Source organism: Stegodyphus dumicola, chromosome 4 (genome assembly GCF_044657685.1).
Source record: "Stegodyphus dumicola isolate Sdum_Otavi_A_Nest chromosome 4, ASM4465768v1".
NCBI lineage: Eukaryota > Metazoa > Arthropoda > Arachnida > Araneae > Eresidae > Stegodyphus > Stegodyphus dumicola.
This window is the reverse complement of record NC_140771.1, coordinates 50,100,695-50,121,253: the sequence shown is the minus strand read 5'-3', so window position 1 is coordinate 50,121,253 and position 20,559 is coordinate 50,100,695.

Here is a 20,559-nt window from a genome sequence, read left to right as displayed (position 1 = left end):
CTTTGATGTTATACTGTTTCTTCAATCGTCGCTTGAGATTAAATAAATACTGGTAATGAGTTTTTCCAAATAGTTTGGATAGAGGAGCATTGAAAAGAAACTGGAATAACTTTATCTGATTTGGATCCTTATAGACTTCTAAAGATTTAGACGCAAACGCTTTTCGTTTCTCTGGATCATCGTTTAGATAGCCCAAGATGTGAATCATCCTCAATTCCGTTTCTAAAAGTAATAAGACTATCAGCGACAGTTCATCTGTTTCATAATTGGAGAGACAGTGATGATTACGCATTTGATTCATCTGCTCTGCTGTAAAAAGTTGGTATTTTCGACGACGAGGTTTCTTGACCACCACCTCATCTGCAGAAGGTAAGAACCATTTTCGTCGAATAGCATTTAAAGCATTTGAAATATATTTCGCGGAACGTTGTTTTTGATCGATAAGATATTGGTGATATTCTTGAAGTGTTTCGGTATGATTTAGATCTTTATGCATTTGTAAACACCAAGTTTCATATTGATTTTCATAAATAGAGTAGACTAATTTACTAGTTTTTGAGGGAGACATGATGCTTCTTTTATTTTTGGTATAATGAAGAACTCTTACTTATTTATAATTTTTTTAATAGGTTTTTGAATCAAAAAAAAATATTTATAATAATAAGAAGAAACAGTAGAAACAAAATGGCCGAATGTTGTTCAATTTGCTTAGACGAACTCATTGCCGAAGATGTAGAAACCATTTCTACTTTAACGTGCCAACATCAGTTCCACACGAAATGTATTGACATTTGGAGAGAAAAAGCATTGATGTGTCCTGTCTGCCGAGAACCGTTTGAAGATGCCCTGCAGAAATTAATTTCTATGTTTCTCCCTTTGCGACGTTCTTTTTTATATGATGTAATTTACGATTATGAAAACCGCATCAGGTTTTCAGACGATGAGGCTGATTTAGATGATTTACTCATGTATGAATTATTGGGACCTTGGGAAACTTCTGAGGAGGAAGAGGAGGAGGAAACAGAATCAATCGAACCTGAGGAAGAAAACCAGAGTGAGGAAACTAATTGAGACTGGAAAAAGGAATCGAGACCATAGATGGGTTTGAGTAAATTAGCCGATGACGGATGTAGGGATTGGACTCGAACCGATGGAATGGATTGGGACTGATATTCATCCCATTTCTTTAATCCCATCCGAAGATTTAAAGCCAATGACTTTTTCATATATTCGGAAAGAAGGAATCGCCAGGTTTTGGGACGACACTTTCCAACAATGTCGAGAGCGTTTAACATGCTGAGATAGCATTCTTGAGCTGTCCGACACAGTTTCAAATGAAAGACAACATCCATTTCATTCTCGACTTGCTTCCACCATCTCCCAGTTTGATATTTCCTTGGGTACAGCACTTCATTGTGTAGATATATTTCTGCCTCATCTTCTATCCACGGTTTCATGGTACTGGAAGGAAGGTCGTAGGGATCGCCTGAATGATAATTCAGTAACTGACAATTAGATAAATTGAGATGAAGATGGCTCGTGAAAACAATGAGACGATCGGCATAGGCTGGTTTGACCACCGAGTCTCGAAAATTCGGTTCGATCCAGATGAGAAGATCGCAATGCGTGCCGTCGCATTCGTAAGACGGATCTAACCCGCTGACGAACTAATCGTTGGAATCGTCGAGAAGAATATGAACCGTTTTATGATGTCGAACAAAAAGGGTTTCCAAATGATAGGATAAGAGGGAAGGATGCCTTCCTAAATTACCTAATACAACGGTCACGGGTGCGTCTTGACATTTCTTGAAAAGATCTTGAATGGAACCCATGCTGGTTGTTCCGCATACTTGATTCCCGAGACGAGTCAGAAAAGATCCCATGCTTCTTATTCTTTATTTTTTTTAACGCAGCTCGCATATATTCTTGATCTTTCTGGAATTCCGATTCAGGATAAGGTGGCTTTTGAAGACTGGCATTCACTTCATTATGAAATTGAAACCAGACGTGGGCAAAGTGTTCGCCTAAAAACCGTTCTTTATACGTTTTGAGTTTGGATAAGTAATGATACACACAAATCCCGCATCGGAGAGTTCGATATAAAGATTCTGTCACAAAGTCTCTCCAAAGAGTTTTCGCAAGACGAATATCCTCGTCCTGCTCGTCCTGAACTGAAAACGCTTCGGCCATCCAATGTAAAAGCCGCCAGTAATAAGGACCAAAGACCAACGTGTTGTGGTAATTGATGTGATGAAAATAATCTTCGGCTGAAAAAGGTTGTGGGGATACGGAAATGCCGATCCGGGTCATCAAGTCTCGAATTGCCTGACTTTTCCCCTGGAGTAATTCAATCACCGCTTCGTCTAAAAAGAAAAAGTATTCGCTTTTCCATCGAATACGGTACAGGAGCGTTAAGACGCAGTACGTGGTCAATTTAAAGAGTTGAATCCAACTGTATTCGCCTACCCAAGCTCCAGGTCGTAGAAACGTCCGTCCCCATTTATCTTGGTTCATTAAATTGGCCATGAATAATAAATAGGTGACGACGACTTCATCTAATCGTTGTTGGGGCTCTTCTTCTCGGAAAGCGGTCGTAAAGTGGGTGACGTCAATACCCGGAGGAGGAGGTGGAGAAGAAGGGGTTTTGAAGTGTAAAAGTTCATGAATTTTATGAGCCACGAACGGTGAAACACGAGCCTGGCTTTCTTGGAGTTCGTTCGAAACGATCGGTTCATCTTCTAAATAAGTTCGTTTTAAACGTTTAAAGGTTTGAGCATCCATTCTCTTTACTTAAACCACCATTGACGAAAACGGCAATACCAATCTCCCACGTCTTTATTTTGCACCAAACTGCCGAGCAATTCGCCGAAAGTTGTAAAAATCGTCAGCTTGCGAATGTATCCAAAAGCCAGAAAGAGAAAAATGAGTCCGTTGATGAGGAGGAAAAGGAGAAAGAACCAGCTTTGTGTTAAAATGAGACAAAACAGGATCACGAAGGACGTATACGCTCCAGCGACTAAAAGCGTTCCTAATGTTAAGGAATCCATTTGTTTTTTTTCTTCTTCTTCTCTATTCTTGACCTAATGTCTCGTAATAAAGGGTCCGATACGTAATATTCTGGTAAGCATTATAAACGGGATGGTGGATAAAGAGAAATAATAAAATCCATAAGAGGATCGATACCATATTTTTGTTTTCTTTGTTCTGAGTCAGAAGAGAAGAGATGATAATAAAGTAACTCATATTAATTAAAAAAAATGGTTCGAAGGGATAAATCCAAATCTGATAAAGCGGAACGAAAATTGCTTCGAATGGAAGCAGCTCCTCCTAATCATGTAGGAGACCCAGTCGTTGACAACCCCCTTAACAATCACCCTCCAAGCAATCCATCTAACCTTCCTCCTCCAATCCATGACAATCCTCCTAATAATGATAATGTAGGCAATATTCCCATGGACGTGGATGAGGAAATAATTCGTCGGCATAGGCGAGATCTCCTGAATTACGAAGAATACTACCCCGATCGAATGAAATCAGATAAGCGCTATGCCAAATTGGCTGACGGAAATGAGATTTATGCTAAGAATCGACAAGGAGATGAATTTTATATGCTGGATCCCGACGGAAATATTGTGTTTGCAAAACAAATCTCTCCCATCACCGGTAAAATAACCCCTGTCTATGCCGTCGATCATCTGAACCGTTCTATTTTACCCGTCGACGCCCAAAACCGTCCCGTGTATGGATTTGATAGTGATGGGGAACCCATGTTTCCCATGGAAAACGGAAAAATGGTGTATCTGTTCTAGGGAGGAAAAGAATGGTATCCGGAAAATTCTCAGACCAAAGAACAGATCTATGCTTTAGACGAGCACCATCGACCCTATTTTGACAAAGACGAGCATCAAAAGCCTTACTATGCTCGAAAACTCGATGTCAATCAATTCCCTATCGAATATGCCCCTCTCGATTCCAACGGTCAACGGATCTATATTCCCTTAGAGAACAATAAATTCCAATGCCCGTTTAATCTCGTCACAAAACGACCGCTGTTTGAACTCTCTCCGGATCAGGACGAAATGTATTTCCGAAACAATACGCTAGGCGAATATTATCCCGTCAACGAATTCAACGATGAAATTTACGCTCGAGATCGTTTGCACAATGAAATGCCGGCTAGGAACATCGATGGAACCCCTTATTACGCTAAGAGAGCGAGTGGGGACGAATACTATCCCAAGCAACTCAACGGTCTCGAAACGTATATTCGAATTGGAAATAGGGACGAACCGGCCTTAGATGCTTTAGGAGGAGGCATTTATGCGAAAGATGAAAACTTGGACGAATATCATCCGAGAATTTACCATGACGACAATGACGAATAAAGCAAAACGATTACCAAAGAATCTTCGATGGCAAAAGATGAGTATTATGCAGTCGACAATCTTGGAAATCAGCGATATAGAAAGGATCGAAGGGAATTTGAAACACATATTACCACTGACGATCCCAGTCTACTGTATGCCCTAGACAAATATAAAGTTCCCCATTATGCTAAAAAACCCGTATATATCGGTGGAGAAAAAAATTTGAGGAGTATTATGGAAAAATCAATAACTTGCCCGTCTTTCTAAAGTACCAGGGTCGAGAAATTTATGCCAAAGAGCATTCCGGGGCCGAGATATATCCCAAAGATTTGTTTGGGAACGAAATGATTGCTCGAGATGCCGACGGGCGGTATTATTTTGCTAAAGTTGAGACAGGAAATGAAAAATATCCCTTGTTCGCCGACGATACGGAACACAAGCCCGAATACATGTCTTACGCCCTCGATAAAAACGGTATTCCGTTCTATCCTATCAATTCTCAGGGTAAACCCATCTATCCTAAAAATGCTACAGGCGATGAATTTTATCAAATCCTTCACCCTTTCACTCAGCAAGTCATCTTTGGAAGAGATATGGATCAGAACCAAGTGTATGCGCGGAAAGCGGATGGAGGCGAAATTTACCCGGATAGCGGTCAATTCGCCATGACGAGGTTGAAAGAATTCTTTTATACTCATGATAAGAACGGGGTCATTATTTACCCGGTCGATCAACACGGCAACGAACGATATTTAGTGACGGACAAAGGATCGTACGATCAATTGATGAAAGATCCGGCCGTGAAACGATACGCCAAAGATGCAGACAATAATGAAATCTATCCGGAAATTATTCATGCCGATAAGCGCATTACCCAAAAACCTTTAGGAAACCGGTACGCTCAAAATAAATTGGGTGAATATTACTACCCGGTCGATCGATACAATAACGAGTACATTGTCCAGTTCAAGAAAGTGAGTGAGGAACAAATCTTTGCGAGTGGATACCCCATCACGTGTGATCAAATCATCATTGTTCCCAATTTAAATGACAAGCCCTGGACGCCTGCGTTTATACGAGACCCTAGAATTGAACCCGAAAATTTGATAGGCTACTTGTACCGATCGCATTCGAAACCGATGGATTATTTGACCAATTTGAGATCTAAACGCGCTTCTCGACACGGGTTCCAACCCTATAAAGTAATATATAATAACTCGGAGGGTAAAGTGGTCGAGAAAGTGGAAAGCGGTCTTCCAGGACAGGAAGATCCAGTGGAAGAGGAAGAGAAAAAGAAGAAAAGAAAGAAGAAAATATATGCCAACCCGATACAGTCTGACGAAAATAATCATCAATCCACCACCAACTGGACTAAAATCATTCTGTCTATGATAGGTACCTTGGCCATACTTGCGTTCCTAATCTGCATTAATATACTGTTTAAAAACTAAAGTCGTGAGAGAAAGAAAAATATCTGAGACAATCCATTCTTAAAAAGATTGGGATGTCTTTTCAATTCAGTCGGTTGGAAAAAATTTTTCAGAGCTGAAAAAAAAAAAAAAAAAAAAAAAAAAAAAAAAATTTTTTTGTTAATTTTTATCATGTCTTCTAGACATGATAAAAATTAACTATCTACTCTTTTTGTCTGGGAATGATGTCTCACCCTTTCGAAAATTAGACCATGACTCACCCTTTCTAAAAATAAAATTCCAAGAAATAAATGAGTCATGGTGTATTTTTAGAAACATGGTGACACATCATTGAAAACAAAAGGGGATAGTTAATTTTTATCATGTCTAGAAGACATGATAAAAATTAACAAAAAGGTTTTTTTTTTTTTTTTTTTTTTTTTTTTTTTTTTAGCTTTGAGAAATTTTTTCCAGCCGACTGGATTCACAAGTCATCACCATTTTTTTTAGGAATGAACTCTTTCTTATCTATTTAAGCATTTCGAGTTTCGCTTCAAATGTGTACGTGCTGTTGAAGAGGGACCCACCTAGATTCTAGTTGACTCATTCATGGGGAAGGAAAAAAAAAAGTATTCTATAACGTGTTGGATAATGTTGGAGGTAAGTCTCTTTCTTTTTCATTTTTTTCTAAAGATTTATGAATGACAAACGGAAAGGTTTCTTTCTTGTACTCTTGAAGGCGATGAAAATAAAACAAAGCTTCTTGGAAAGCACAATATTTGGTCCGACCTATATGTTTCGGAGAAAACGATGAATATTCATAGTTCATTGGTATGGGCGCGGTATGAAACGCCTCCTTGTTCTTGGAGACGAAATTGAAATAAATAGGACGGGCCAGTATCTGGTACAAAACATTAATTTTCCAATAATGAGGGCAGTAAATGTTTTTATATCCTGCCGTTAGAGCTACGAGAAACGGTTTTAATTGATCGTACGGCAAATGACCCTCATTCCATGAAAAGCCATGCGTTATATCCGCTAACGGTAAATGAACACTCGATACACTTTGTTTGGCGGAATAGGATAATTCAGACCACGGTATGGGTGGTTCCACGTAGATAATGCCTTGGGAACGATCATGGGTGATATAAGCCACTTCTTTAATAATATAGTCGGAAAAGTCATCATTATAAGAAAGATTGAGTTCTTTGGCGAGAGGATCACCATTCAATTCGAAACCTTCGAAATTGAGAACGATATAGGATTCCATGTTTTATTTTTATCGGTCATCTTGTTTCAGGAGAACATTGAATCTAAAATCCTCTACGGTTATCACATGAAAATCTCTCAATTTGCCTTTTAGATAGGTGGCTCCAACTAAGTGGATGGATTGAGTTCCATATTTTTTCTTTAATTGTTGGAAACAAATCCGCTCTGATACTTGTACTGCAATAGGTCCTAGACGTATCTTATCCTTGCGAGTGAACAGAGTTATATATTCTATACCCACTCGATGTTGACGAAACTTTTGTAGAAATTGTATTAAGGACCAAGATTGAAGACCCAAGGTCGATTTTAAATCTCTTTCCAAATTAAACGTGGCAGTATGGGAAATAAGAACAATATATCGAAAGGAGGGACCTATTTGTCGATTGAACCGTTCGGTGATTCGCCATGGAAGAAAGGTTGAATGATTCATTTTTTTTCAATTTAATTTAATTTTTTTTTCTTCTTCTTCGGTTCGAAGGATTAAACAAGCATGGCAGAGTATTACGATATTTCTGTTTTGAAAACTATTCAATTACCGATTGATCGACTCATCCGATTCGTGATTGGGCAAAATCCTCAACTTGAAAACTATCAAGCGACGTACCGGTTTCTGAATTTATTTTTTGAGATTACGCCTCGACTCGTTCGAGATTTTCAATCACAGGCCGTTGCTCATATCCGTCACGTGTTAGATAATATGTCGCAATATGGACACCTATATCTTTTAATCGAACAGCAGCCCCTGTTTAATGCCCTGGAATGGAATGATGAAGAATTTATTTTATCGAATGAAGAAGTCTTAGACCCTATTCGCAAAATGGCCAGTCAGTTTTTTCCTAAAGTTTCTGCTCATTACCATGTCACTTGCATCTATCTCTTATATTTTTACGCACTACTCGCGAATCCGAAATATACTTGGATCACAATGGATTATTTAATGCACGGCAATAAATATCATCAATATTTATTAGCTAAACATGCTCACGAAGAAAAGTAAAAATAAAATCATTAGACGAGAAATTTATTTTTGAAAAGATAAAGCAATATAATGGAATTTTATCCGAATCGATATGGTAGCGAATATTACAAATATCGGAAAAAAGATCCAGTCTTTGTGAAAAGTGAATATGGTCATGAAAGGTATGCCATTCACTCCCAAAAGGGGTAAATCTATCCCAACAAAGGTGATCCTTTCGCTAAAACCCGAGACGGCCTTCCATATTATGCCAAAGATCGGAAAGGAAATGAAAAATATCCTCTACAACGTAAAAAATCCCTCGTTATTCAAATTCAAAACGAATTCGTTCTGGCCAAATACGCGGACGGAAAAGAACGATACCCGGTGGATTTCCGAGGGAACGAATATTATTTAGTGAAAAATGAAGAACCTTACGTCCTGAAAGATGCCCAAGGTGAAATCTACTTTGCTAAAACATGTAGTGGAAAAGTCCTCATTCCCTGGAATTATTTTGAACAGTACAAGTATCTTCTCTCAGAACATTATAAACGCACATGCGATGCTGCAGGAAACTGCGTTTATCAATCCACGGTACCCGTTGAAGAAATTCTTAAAAAGTTGTTTCCATGCCTCTGTTTGTGCTTAGCTGAAATACCTACAATGGCTTTTATTCTAGCAGCTACGTTAATGTCAATACCAGGACTGTAAGATCAACGTTCTTATATATAGTCAGTGAGAAGAGAAAGAATGACTCGAAGCTGGCTGAGAAAAAATTCTATTAAAAAAAAAAAAAAAAAAAAAAAAAATGCCCTTTTTCTTCCGAAATTGATGTCTTCAATTTTCGAAAAATTGAAGACATCAATTTTCAGACTAAAAGGGTTTTTTTTAGTCCAAAGGGATTTGAATCCCGAAGGACTATTAGTTTCGTTTTGGCATTTTGCGTCGGACTCATAAATGTCGGTTCACTTTTCAAACTGTTGCCACAAAATGTTAGAGTCCTGCATTATATTTGAAGAAATTAAATAATGAAAAATCTGCATAAATGTATGTATATTTCTCGTATTGTGATAAAACAACGGTACATAGAGTCATCGAATTTTGAATAACGTAATCCTCCAACGAATATGAGCATGTGGAAGACCAAATTTGAAATTTGAAATTTGTTTTATGATCGATTTCCTATTTTTTAAAACTTTGACGAATTTTTGATTAACAAACTCAAGGATTTCAAAGCGAGCAATGGCAACGTTGTGCAGAAAAAACATTTTTATCTCCAGCGCGTGAGTCTCTGTATCGGAAATTCTAAAGATATGCTCGTTTTAAAACTATTTTGCGATATTGCTGTTGCACTGGATCTTATGGTTTAAGTGCGAGGAACATGATATTTAATAAAGAAAGGTAACACACAAAATGTTAAAAAACGCCCTTTGGACGTAATTTAAAATCTGAAACATTTCAGTTTTTTTTTTTTTTTTTTTTTTTTTTTAATCTTTAGAATTTTTTCTCAGCTGTTAGAAATTTTTCCAACCCGACTCGATCGACCGGACATCACCCTTTTTTAAGAACGGACTCTCACTTATATATTTCAGCATTGCGAGTTTCACTTCACATGATTCTGTGTTTTTGAAGAAGAAACATCTTGAAATCTGGCTTTCTTCAGTCAACTTTTGTTTTTTCCAAGTCATTACACAATGAAATGTTGGGAACCTACCTCATGCATATGTAAAAAGGTTAGTAATTCTTGTCTTTTTTCAGATTTTTGATGATAACATTATCGTAATAAATAACTTGTCTTTTATGCTGAGGCAGATCAATGGGTTCATCGTCCACTTTTAAATGTTTCGTGATTGAGTGTTCTCCCTCTTCGTCGTCATGCTTTCGTTTGAGAGACGAATTCAATTCGGCATTATCAAACTGAAGGGGTTCTACTATATCCAAAGATGAGGAAATATTATTTTCGGCTGAAAAGGAACTGAAATCCATTTCGGTCCGTTTCAAATGTCCAAATTCATCATTGAAACGCATAATGAGTTCCGTTTCGTGGATGGAGGTGTCGCGCATCGTTTTCAAAAATTGTCGAATGGCCGATTTCAGTTCGTTAAAGGTCGTAACAGAACCGGGAATGATTTGTACATCGGCATACTGTTTGAATTGTGTAAAAATATCGGTCGAAGATAAAATTCTTTTTTGAATTCTACTAATATTTCAGGTTCGGAACGGTAACGGATCATCCCGTCCTCCATGTTAATATTGTGGGCCAGATGCAGATAAATCATTAAAAAGAAACCTTTATAGGAATCTTCGACGATAGAATCTTTGGTTTCGAGTAAATATTGATCCTGCATCACTTGTTCTGAGGTGAGGGATGGAGCATTTTTCGTAAACACGGCGTCAAAAGGAATTGTTACCACGCGATCATTAAACGCCTCTGTGGCCGTACACACTGGGAACGTATTGGTAGAAGCCATGAGTTTGGCACTGGGAATCGCTCCTACATTTTGCTCGTACAAATTCCGAAAACTGGTGGTCGAATTACCCGTGATTTCTTTCACGAGGTTTTCGTTTAATTTTCCCGACATTTCTTCAACAGTCACTACCCGACAACAAAATAACGAAGAGGCCAGTTCGGGTTGGGCTGATAGTCCTTGACCACTCGTCGTTTGTAAATTGACGGCTCGAATACCATGACTATAGCCTCCAAAGACCTTCGAGATCATTTGAAAGAATTTACTTTTTCCATTGCGCGTGTTGCCTTTCAAAATAAAAAATTTGCTACCGTAATTGGTCGCAATGAGAAGACTGGCCAGGACATCTAAAAGGTACATGAACAGATCGTATTCGAAACACGTATATTTACACATGTGCACATAAAAATGAAGCATGCTTTGAATGAGCGGGTTGGTTTCTAGTTTGTCATGAAACTCGCGCACTTTTTCCCGCAGCGTATCCAGTAAATCGTCCGTGAGGTCGAGAAAACAGCTTTTCAGGTATAGTCGAAAAAATTTCCGGTCGGTTAATAAACGATAGATGGCTATCAAATCCGGATCGTGACGAAATTGTATCAACTCGTGTCGACTAAAATTGATGCCCAGACGTCGATCCGATAGGTAAAATTCCGGAACCGTCCCTCCTACATGACCCGTCAAGAGATTCAGAACCCCATCGTGGGTTCGAATATACCATTTATGTCGATCCATTTGAATGATTTTACGATCAATGTAGGTTCGACTCAGAATGGACGAGACTACATAATTAATGTTGACCTGTTTCATAATGTCTCTGAAAGGACACATGTTTTTAGTTTTATCGGCAAACTGATTCCGAGCATAGGCGTGAATGGAGGACCAGATGGCATTCATCAGGTTTAGAATTTCTATCTGGTGGGGCACTTCTTGCCAGTACTCGTGGATATTATTCCACATATAGCGTTGAGGTTTCTTACAGGAATTGTGCATGGTAATGACGAGAATCGGAAAATATCGCTCTTGAATTCGATGAATTTGTTCCACGAGCTGATCTCCAGACACCGAATATAAAATAACGCCTTTCATGGTTTTGATAATAGCTTCCAGTTTATCTTTAAATTTGTAAATTTTAGGATTGAGATTCGAACCACAAAAGAGGATCGTGTCGAGAGTAAAATCTTGGGAAATGATATCTATAATTTTACTGTTGATTTTTTCCACAGAATCTATGAGTTCGTGAGATTCTAATATCGTACGCAAATGGGATGCGAGTGTATGGGAGGACATTCGTAAATGTTGACACAAGGCACAAAAGACAGGTAAAAAATAGTAACCTTGATTGTACTGCATAATCGTACGAAGGGGATTGGGATCGGAATGCAAACTAGGATTGTCTAACTTGAGAGCTTGATTCACCGTCTGGAATACATTGTTTTCGATGACGATAGAATTTTGACTTTCCCGGTACCATCGTTTTAGAGCCCGGTTATTCGATTCAAAGTCTGAAATCACAAACCCGTTAAACTTGATAAAGTAAAACGTTTTTAACCAATGATGATCTTCGGTTCCAAAATCCTTCCCTTTGTAAATATACATCGGGGTTTTTAGTTTATACACAAATGTAGCCACTTTTTCATCGTCGGGTCCAGCTTCCTCATCTTTGCTAATAAGCGTGGGATACGATACTCGATACAAAGGATCGTACAGTGTCCCCACAGGCATCATATATTCATAAAGTTGTTTTTGAATATCCATTGGCTGGAGGTGGAGCAGTTTACGAAAAAAGGAATTGGTATTATCCTTGCGACGTTTAAATTTTCATTGAATGCCTAACAATCGCATGCTGAAAGCATTAGGATTGGTCAAATCTAAACGCCAGGTGGTTTGTTCGTCTACATAAATAATCAGCATGGGTTCGTATTTATTCGTATAGGGCTTGGAGGAATTCACAAGCGTCGCATTCGCTAAAACGTCCAACTGGAAAACAAATTCAGATGTTTCGTGATAGAACCGGGGTTGAAGTTGGCTGCAGAATTGAATATAATCATCATGAGCGATCGAAATTTCCGGCAAATGGACATGAATACCACCTCCTGGACGAACAGCCACAATAAAAGTAAAATGCTTAAGGGATAAAAAGTAAAATTTTAAGGTTGAGAGAATAACAGAATCTACATAATCGTAGAGCATAGATGAAGGAAGGGATGCATCGCATTCGGTTTTAATATCAATATCTAGGATAAGGGAATGATGGGTCGTCGAGCAAAGATCCATCGTTAAAAAAAGATTTTCGGCAGACGTTCGAGTATAAAATCGAGAAAATTGTGCGTAGTCATTTCGGTTACAGTAAAAGATTCCTCCCGACATCTGGTAGAAAATGTAAGCATCGTTGGGCGCATCTCCAACCGAATTAATCCTTGTTAAATAATGGAGGCTCTGCGACCTGATTATATATCTTTAACTTGATTAATATTTCTTAAAAAAATACAAGCAATGCTTTGTAAGTAAATATCCTATAAAATCTCCACGTGCTCCTCTAAAGAATAAATAAACTGAGCACTTTTACCTTCATAAAGTCTGTTCCTATATAATGTTGAATTCACGGCACAGAATGATTTAAAGTGAAATTCGTTTCGCACGTCTTAAATAGATAAACCAGAGTTCTTTCTAGCCAGAGCTCAGAAAAAATTCTAAAATAGATATTAAAAAAAAAAAAAAAAAAAAAAAAAAAAAAAAAAACTTTTTGTTAATTTTTATCATGTCTTTGGACATGATAAAAATTAACTACCTTCCCCTTTTGTCTGGGAATGTTGTCTCACACTTTCGGAAAATAGAACATGACTCATCCTTTCTAAAAATAGAACTCCAATAAAAGAATGGGTCAAGGTATATTTTTTAGAGAGTGAGACATCCTTCCCTGACAAAAAGAGGGGACAGTTAATTTTTATCATGTCTAAAAGACATGATAAAAATTAACAAAAAGTTTTTTTTTTTTTTTTTTAATATGCATTTCAGATTTTCTGAGAAATTTTTCCCAGACAGCTTTTACTTTTCTAGACATAAACGTCCTTGTTTATGTCCTTGAATGACGTCATCTCTCCTGTATATATAAAGCGTGTAAGTTGGCTCTGTAGACTTATTCCTTTCGAGGAAGAAGGCGAGATAAAGTAAGCTCTGTCATGGATAATGAAAAGTACTACAATGTTTCGGATTATGTGGAAGTGTATGGAAATGTTTATAGACAATATTATTTTATAGCTGTTCGTTTCAAATTACCCATCTTCCATGTCGATACTTTGAAACATTTTAGCCCGGGTCTCGTTCGAGCACCTTGCATTCTCGTGGTCAGTGAAAATCGACTCATTTTCCAAGGAGAAAATTTAGACAAAGACTATCCGTTTCCTCATGGGTCTTTAGTCTTTTGCGTGCATGGAACAAAAGAGGATCCTCGTTGGATTAACATCTCTAGAGATACGACCGATCAGTTTTTACAAAGTTTATTTCCCTCTCGAGATTTTATCAAGGTCTCCTATGAAAATAATACCTTATTTGTTTGTTCGACCATCAATCCGTTTTCCTTGTTCTGGAAAGTACTTCCTCGCAATATGGCTTTTCGCGCCTTAAGCGATCTGACGATGACCTACATAAAAAGAGAACCTTTCCAGTTAGAGCATTGCATGCGCCTCCGATTTTTCAAACGAAATACGCACGTCTGGGAATCGTGGTCCAACTGGTATCACTATTTACATCCCATGCTCATCCTCCACTTCATACATTTAACGGGACAAGCTGCGAGTGCTCAATTGGCTGCCAAACTTCATAAATTGTGGAAACGCTCCCTTCCACCTTACCTGCATACGGATTCTATTCCATCGGACTTTTATACTTGTGAAATTACTTTTGATGACACGAAATTAACCGGTGTTTGGTTTGTCGTTTTGAATATGTCTTTAGTGATGTATGTTTCGCCCATGATTGCGTCATTCCATCATGAAACGTTCCTCGACGTGAATCGTGAACAATGTAATTATTATCTACCGTTTTACCGAAATAATGAATTATGGACCCGAGAAGGATTTAAAATATACGTTTCCCACTTTAGAAAGAATCGTCGCTACTTGAAAGAAGTCATGATTTGGTTATCGTCCCGCTCCGAAGAAAAATATCAATATATGTTGCTCGATTTGAACAAAGTAGCCTACCTTTTAATGATTTAAAAAAAGCAAAAAGAAAAGAATGTTACGAGAACTGGTTCGATGTCTTATTCAATACCAGTCCGACCCCACTTTTACGAGTATATCTTTAAATGTCGTTGATGGTCTCAAACAAAATCTTCGACACGACGTGATCGATGCTTTTCTCCTGAGTCGACCTTTACTCCATCTCTATCCTCAACTGTATAAAAAGAGTTCGAGCATCATCGATTTCTTGTTTCGCATTTCGGGCTTGCATTTGGAAGAGATTGTTCCGATGGAATCGCAGGACCTGGAAAACAAAATCGCTTCTTTGGAAACTCAATTGGAGGCAGATCGGAAAGCTTTTGAGAAACAAATCGAGACGCTCCAACAAGAGCACCGAAACGAAATGCGTTATTTTCTAGCAGAAAAAGAACAATATGTGAATACCGCTCGATTCGGAAAAGAGCATTCAGTCGTGGATTTGCAACGACAATTGGAACGCCTTACATGGGAGAAAGAAACCCTGCAAACTGAGTTGGAGCAGCTGAAACGGAATCACGAAACTTTACAAACTCAGTGGGAGCAATTGAAACGAGATCACGAACCTTACAGACACAAATTCGAACGCACGAGTCTGAAAAAATACAATGGCAGAGGCAAATAGTAGAACAACAACAACAACAGCAATTGAATAATAATAATATCGAGTTTCCAAACCGTTTGATGAACGAATGGCAAATGCTCCACCAACGCTACGAAACGGGACTTGAAGAATGGGTGCAACGAACGGAAAGTTTAATCCGCCCTTTGCAAATGGCTTTACAAGAAACGATCGAGCAACTGAAACTTCCTCCTTCTTCTACGACTACGGTCATTGAAACTTTACCGCTCGAATCGCCTCCTTCTCAGCAGCTCATGATCGAGTCGTCGCGATCTAAATTAGAGCAATTACAAGAAACCCTCGACCAGTTTTTAACATCATATCAATCGGAACAAAAACAGCACGTCCAGCAATTGAACGAGGAACTGAAAGGACAATTGACCCTTTGTCAAAACGAAAAACGGATGTTGGAAAAGCAGTTGGAGCAGGGTCAGAAAGAACGAACCGACCTCCTGCAAAAATGGAAAATCGAGTCCGAAACACATTTCCAGGAAGGTATTCAACGCGTTCTTGACACGCTGCAAAAGAAAAATCCTCATATCGAGACGATTCTTCGAGTCGAAATGGCTAAACAAATGAAGGAGTTCCACGAAACGCAGTTTATGACGTTTTTACAGACGATCCTTCCCCCCTCATTTTGGAAACCTTTAGGTGCGAACCAAGATTGGAAAACGTTTTTCTTCCAGCAAATTCAAACCTATATCCAGTATTTACAAAATTGGCAAACCCAGCTTTTGAACCAATTAACACTTCTCGGGAATGCTTTAAATCAATCGCTAACACCCGACAATTTAGCTCATACCATTCTTCACAGTCTCCCTTCTTCCTCTAAAAGCATGATGGAAGACACGACCCTCTTGCAACGATTGCACGATCTTCAACAATCGATTGAGAACCAGAACGAAGCGAAGGAGGTCCTACAACAAATCCAAGCTCAACTCCATCGGGATCGTAGCCAAGAACATAAAAAATTACAGCAGAGTCTAGAACATGAAAAACGGCAACGCGTCGCTTTGGAAAAGAAACTGGAGGTCCTGAAAACGAATTTGGTAACTCTGATACGGACTAAATGGAATGCGTATTTTGGGGCCACGGATTACGATCAGATTCTCGCGGAACTCGAAAAAGTATTCCAATTCAAAGAAAATCTAGAGAGGACCCTCGAATTGCAATTGGCGCAACTGAAAGGTCATTTTCCCGAAATACCGGTCGTTCAATTCGATAATTTGGCGTCGAGCATGATCGAATGGGCTCGACTGGTCGAGAATCGCAACGATTGTGAAGTCGAGCTCCGTAAAACCAAAGAACAACTTTTCGAATTGAAACAGAAACTCGATCAAGTCGAAAGTAATTATACGAAATGTAATGAGTACCTCCTCTACGCCAAAACGAAATTGACCACGTTCCTAAAAACGATCCTTCAGAATGACCCTAGTGATCAAAGAGAAGATTGGCCGCAAGCTGTTGTCCATCAACTCCAAAACGTGATTCACGAGCATCGACAATTTCAAGATCTCGTTTATAAACAAATTGTCACGCTTCGAGCCCAGTTTCCGAACATACCGGATCCCATTGAAGAATTGGCGAATTCGGTGATTTTGTATTTCGAGCAGGAACGAAACCTATATCGACGGCAGTTGGAGGAACGTCCTCACATTACCGAAGTGAAAGAACCCACTACTGTACCGGCCATTACGTATCCTACGGATCAAGTGGAGGAATTACAGCGGGAAGTGAAAGATTTACAAAACCAACTGGAAGTGTCTCGGTCTCGAAACCAAACTTTAGAAAACCAATTGGCTAAAGCTCTCGTAGCTCCGCAGGATGTAGAAATGTCCGATACTTCGAAATATAAACGAAAGCACGTATCGACGGTCGACGAAGACTATGTAAGAGGTCTGTCATTGGATTTACAAGATGCCAAACACGCTTTGGATCGATGTCTGGACGAAAAAGCCCACTTGCAAAAGGAATTGGAACACATTAAAACCGAACCAACCCCTTCTCCCTCCGTATCGTCCGATTTCAAAATGCTCAGCGACCTGTTTTATCAATTATACGTGTCCTATTTTCGATTACGATTTGATGTCGTGTACGGAAAAGTCGTTTTTTCGTCGGAGGAATATATTAGATCCGTGCTGAATAAATTGGATTCCGTGGATCGAAGCATTCGATCCAATATGACTGTGAAAGAATGGACCGATGTTTTATTGCAATACATCAAGTGGGACGTACAAACTCTGACAGGAGGGTTATATTGGCAGGTGTCGCATACAGCCTACATTAAAGATGAATTCTTAACCTATTGCATGAATCAAACGATTGAAATCATTGACCGGTACGCGAAAGAATTGAGGAAACAGACCGAGATGTTTAGAAGTCCATAAAATAATAATAAAGGGGAACTATGGAATATTCAGAGTTAATCGATCGTATTCTTGCGCACCCGATTTTAAAAGCGGGGATTGACGAAATCGTTGAAAATAACCCGAGAACGTTAAACCTCGTGAGCCGGGAATGGAAAAATATATTAGCCAACAATCCTCAGTTTCAAGATTTTCAAGCTAAAGCGATCCCGTTCCAGCATCCCGTAGAAAAAGGTTATATTCAGATTGAAAATATTAAAGATTTCAATCATCATTATAATATTCTCGTAGCGGGGTATTGGGTTCTCTGCGCTACTAATTATAAGAGGAATCTGAATGCCCATTCTTTCATATGTAAACTCTGTCCTCTTCTGGTGGACATTACCAAAGCCGTGGCCGCCGATCATTCCCAAATGCTGATTTCAGAACAATGTCGGTTTTTCATTGAAAAATGTAGACCTTCTCTCTGTAAAGCGTGTCGGCAAATGAGTCAACGAAATGATCTGAATTCTCAGATGTCTCAAAATCAATGGTGTTTACGCAAAACCAAAGTGTTTGATGGAACGACCCTTTTAAACGTGTTTCAAGAAACCCTGGACCAAGAATTTGTGAATAACGATATGTTTATTGGTATTTTAAATATTAAAATTAATTCGCGGTACTTTTACGAAACGGACGCTTTGTATTGTAGAGTAGGAGGCATTTGTAGAGATATGATTCTCTTTCAAGAAGATGCTCTGAATATGATCGAAAAACCCGTGTTTCAGTTAAATATTTTAGAACCTTCTTCGAGAAATATTATTAACGAAACCATTTCCACTACCTTCGATAAAGAGAAAATCAAAACTGAAAAGGTGGATCCAGACCAGGTTCCCATCAAAAGCAAGATCAATCCAGATCTGTGCAAACCATTCAAGAAAGAGAAGGCTAAGAAGGAGGCTGAGGATGTAAAAGGCAATGAGGATCCAGTCTATTTAGGTGAGGTTTCTGCCAGTTCTATGAAGAACAAGTTTAGTAAATTTGCGTATAAACCGTACGCTCTCAGGTCTCGTCGTGATATAGATTTAAAAAAAAAAAAAAAAAAAACTTTTTGTTAATTTTTATCATGTCTTTAGACATGATAAAAAATTAACTACCCTCCCCTTTTTGTCTGGGAATGTTGTCTCACTCTTTCGAAAAACAAACCGTGACTCATTCTTGGAATGATTGCCATTAGAAAGGATGAGTTATAGTCTATTTTTAGAAATGTGTGAGACAACATTCCCAGACAAAAAGGGAAGGGGGTTGTTAATTTTTATCATGTCTAAAGACATGATAAAAATTAACAAAAAGTTTTTTTTTTTTTTTTCAGATTTTTAAAAATTTTTTCCAGCCGACTCGATTAACAAGACCATCATTTTTTTTCAAGAATGTGTTCTCGCTTATCTATTTAAGCCATTCGAGTTTCATTTCAGATCGTTTGATGCTATGGCCTGTGTACAAGCTTCTACATGATGAAAACAGATTCTGTGTCAAGGTATACTACCATTTTGTTTTTTTCCTTTTTACATAATAGAAATTTTTCTGTACTGACTTTTTAACCCCCAACCAAATCAATTTTTTTCTCCAAACCTTTTCGCATTTAGCAAGTTAGGAACCGCGTATCAGAAAACTGCATGGCATTTTTCATAATGAGATTATCGGGCAAATCCTTTCTCGTCAATTGTTTATTTAAAGCCGTTTCTTTGGGATACGTGATGCATTTGGATTGATAGAGATACGAAGATCCTGTTTCTTCTCCCATCACAACAATCGGTTCAGGGTGACGTTCAGGGTGACTTCTAACGTATAAAACCCAACCCCTTTCTTGTACGCGACATTCGAAATGACGGTTTCGGGAACGAGGTCTAAATTGGGTAGTTTATGAAAATCGAATAAACAATGCGCCAGCAGGAAATTGTAAAAAGGAGAGAATTCCGTTTTAGGGTCGACAAAAAGACCTCCATTCGCCATGTCGCATACCTTTATCTTGTCGAAAAGCGTCGCTACATTTGAATTATTAATATAGTGGTATAAACCGCAAAGACGTTGCTGAAGCGTGCTCTTGAAATGAACCATCATTTCTTCTTGCATCTTCGTGGTATTGTTCACGCCTAAACCAATTTCGTTCGTGTTGCCAACACTTAAATTCCGTAGCAGTTCGTAATGGAAACGCCGATCAAACACATCCATGGCGTTATTGCGTTTCAAGTCGGTCGGGTCTTGAGAATACAGGTGGTTGATATAGTGCTCGATGCACGGGTTGAGTTTAAATGTGAGATCGTCCAACTGGACGTCGTGTAAATCGGGTCGGAAATGTTTATCCAGGAACTCGCGTGTCGGTAAAATGACAGTATTTTTCGGAAACGAGAAATTTTCCTACACAATCAGGAAAGGTCCAACGACCTTGGTATGCGATTCCGATTCCATTCCATGATAATAAATTTGCAATCCATAAGGATTTCGAAGATGGTTCAGGCAGAGAATATTCCGAAACGCCGAAATATTGTCCGACCCACAAGGAATTTTTCGATTACTAAAAATACAATTGGATTCGTTCATTGTCTTGGTTTCTGAAAATCTGGCAAGGGTCAAGAGATATGCGATTTTTTAACAAGTCTGGAGGCAAAGTCGCTAAACAATTTAAACGATTCGACATTCCTGTCAAACGGGCAGGGGAGGTCGCTAAAGTCGTCGCGAAGAATAAACCCCTTCAAAAAGCTTTTGATAAAGTGTTTAGTAAGAAAGCTCTTCTGACCGCAGGAGGGGTGACGGCCGTCGCGCTCGGTTCTCAATATGTCAACCAATACATTCGGGACAATTCGGGCTGTTTTCTCTACAACGGAGGGGACATGGTTTGTAAACTTA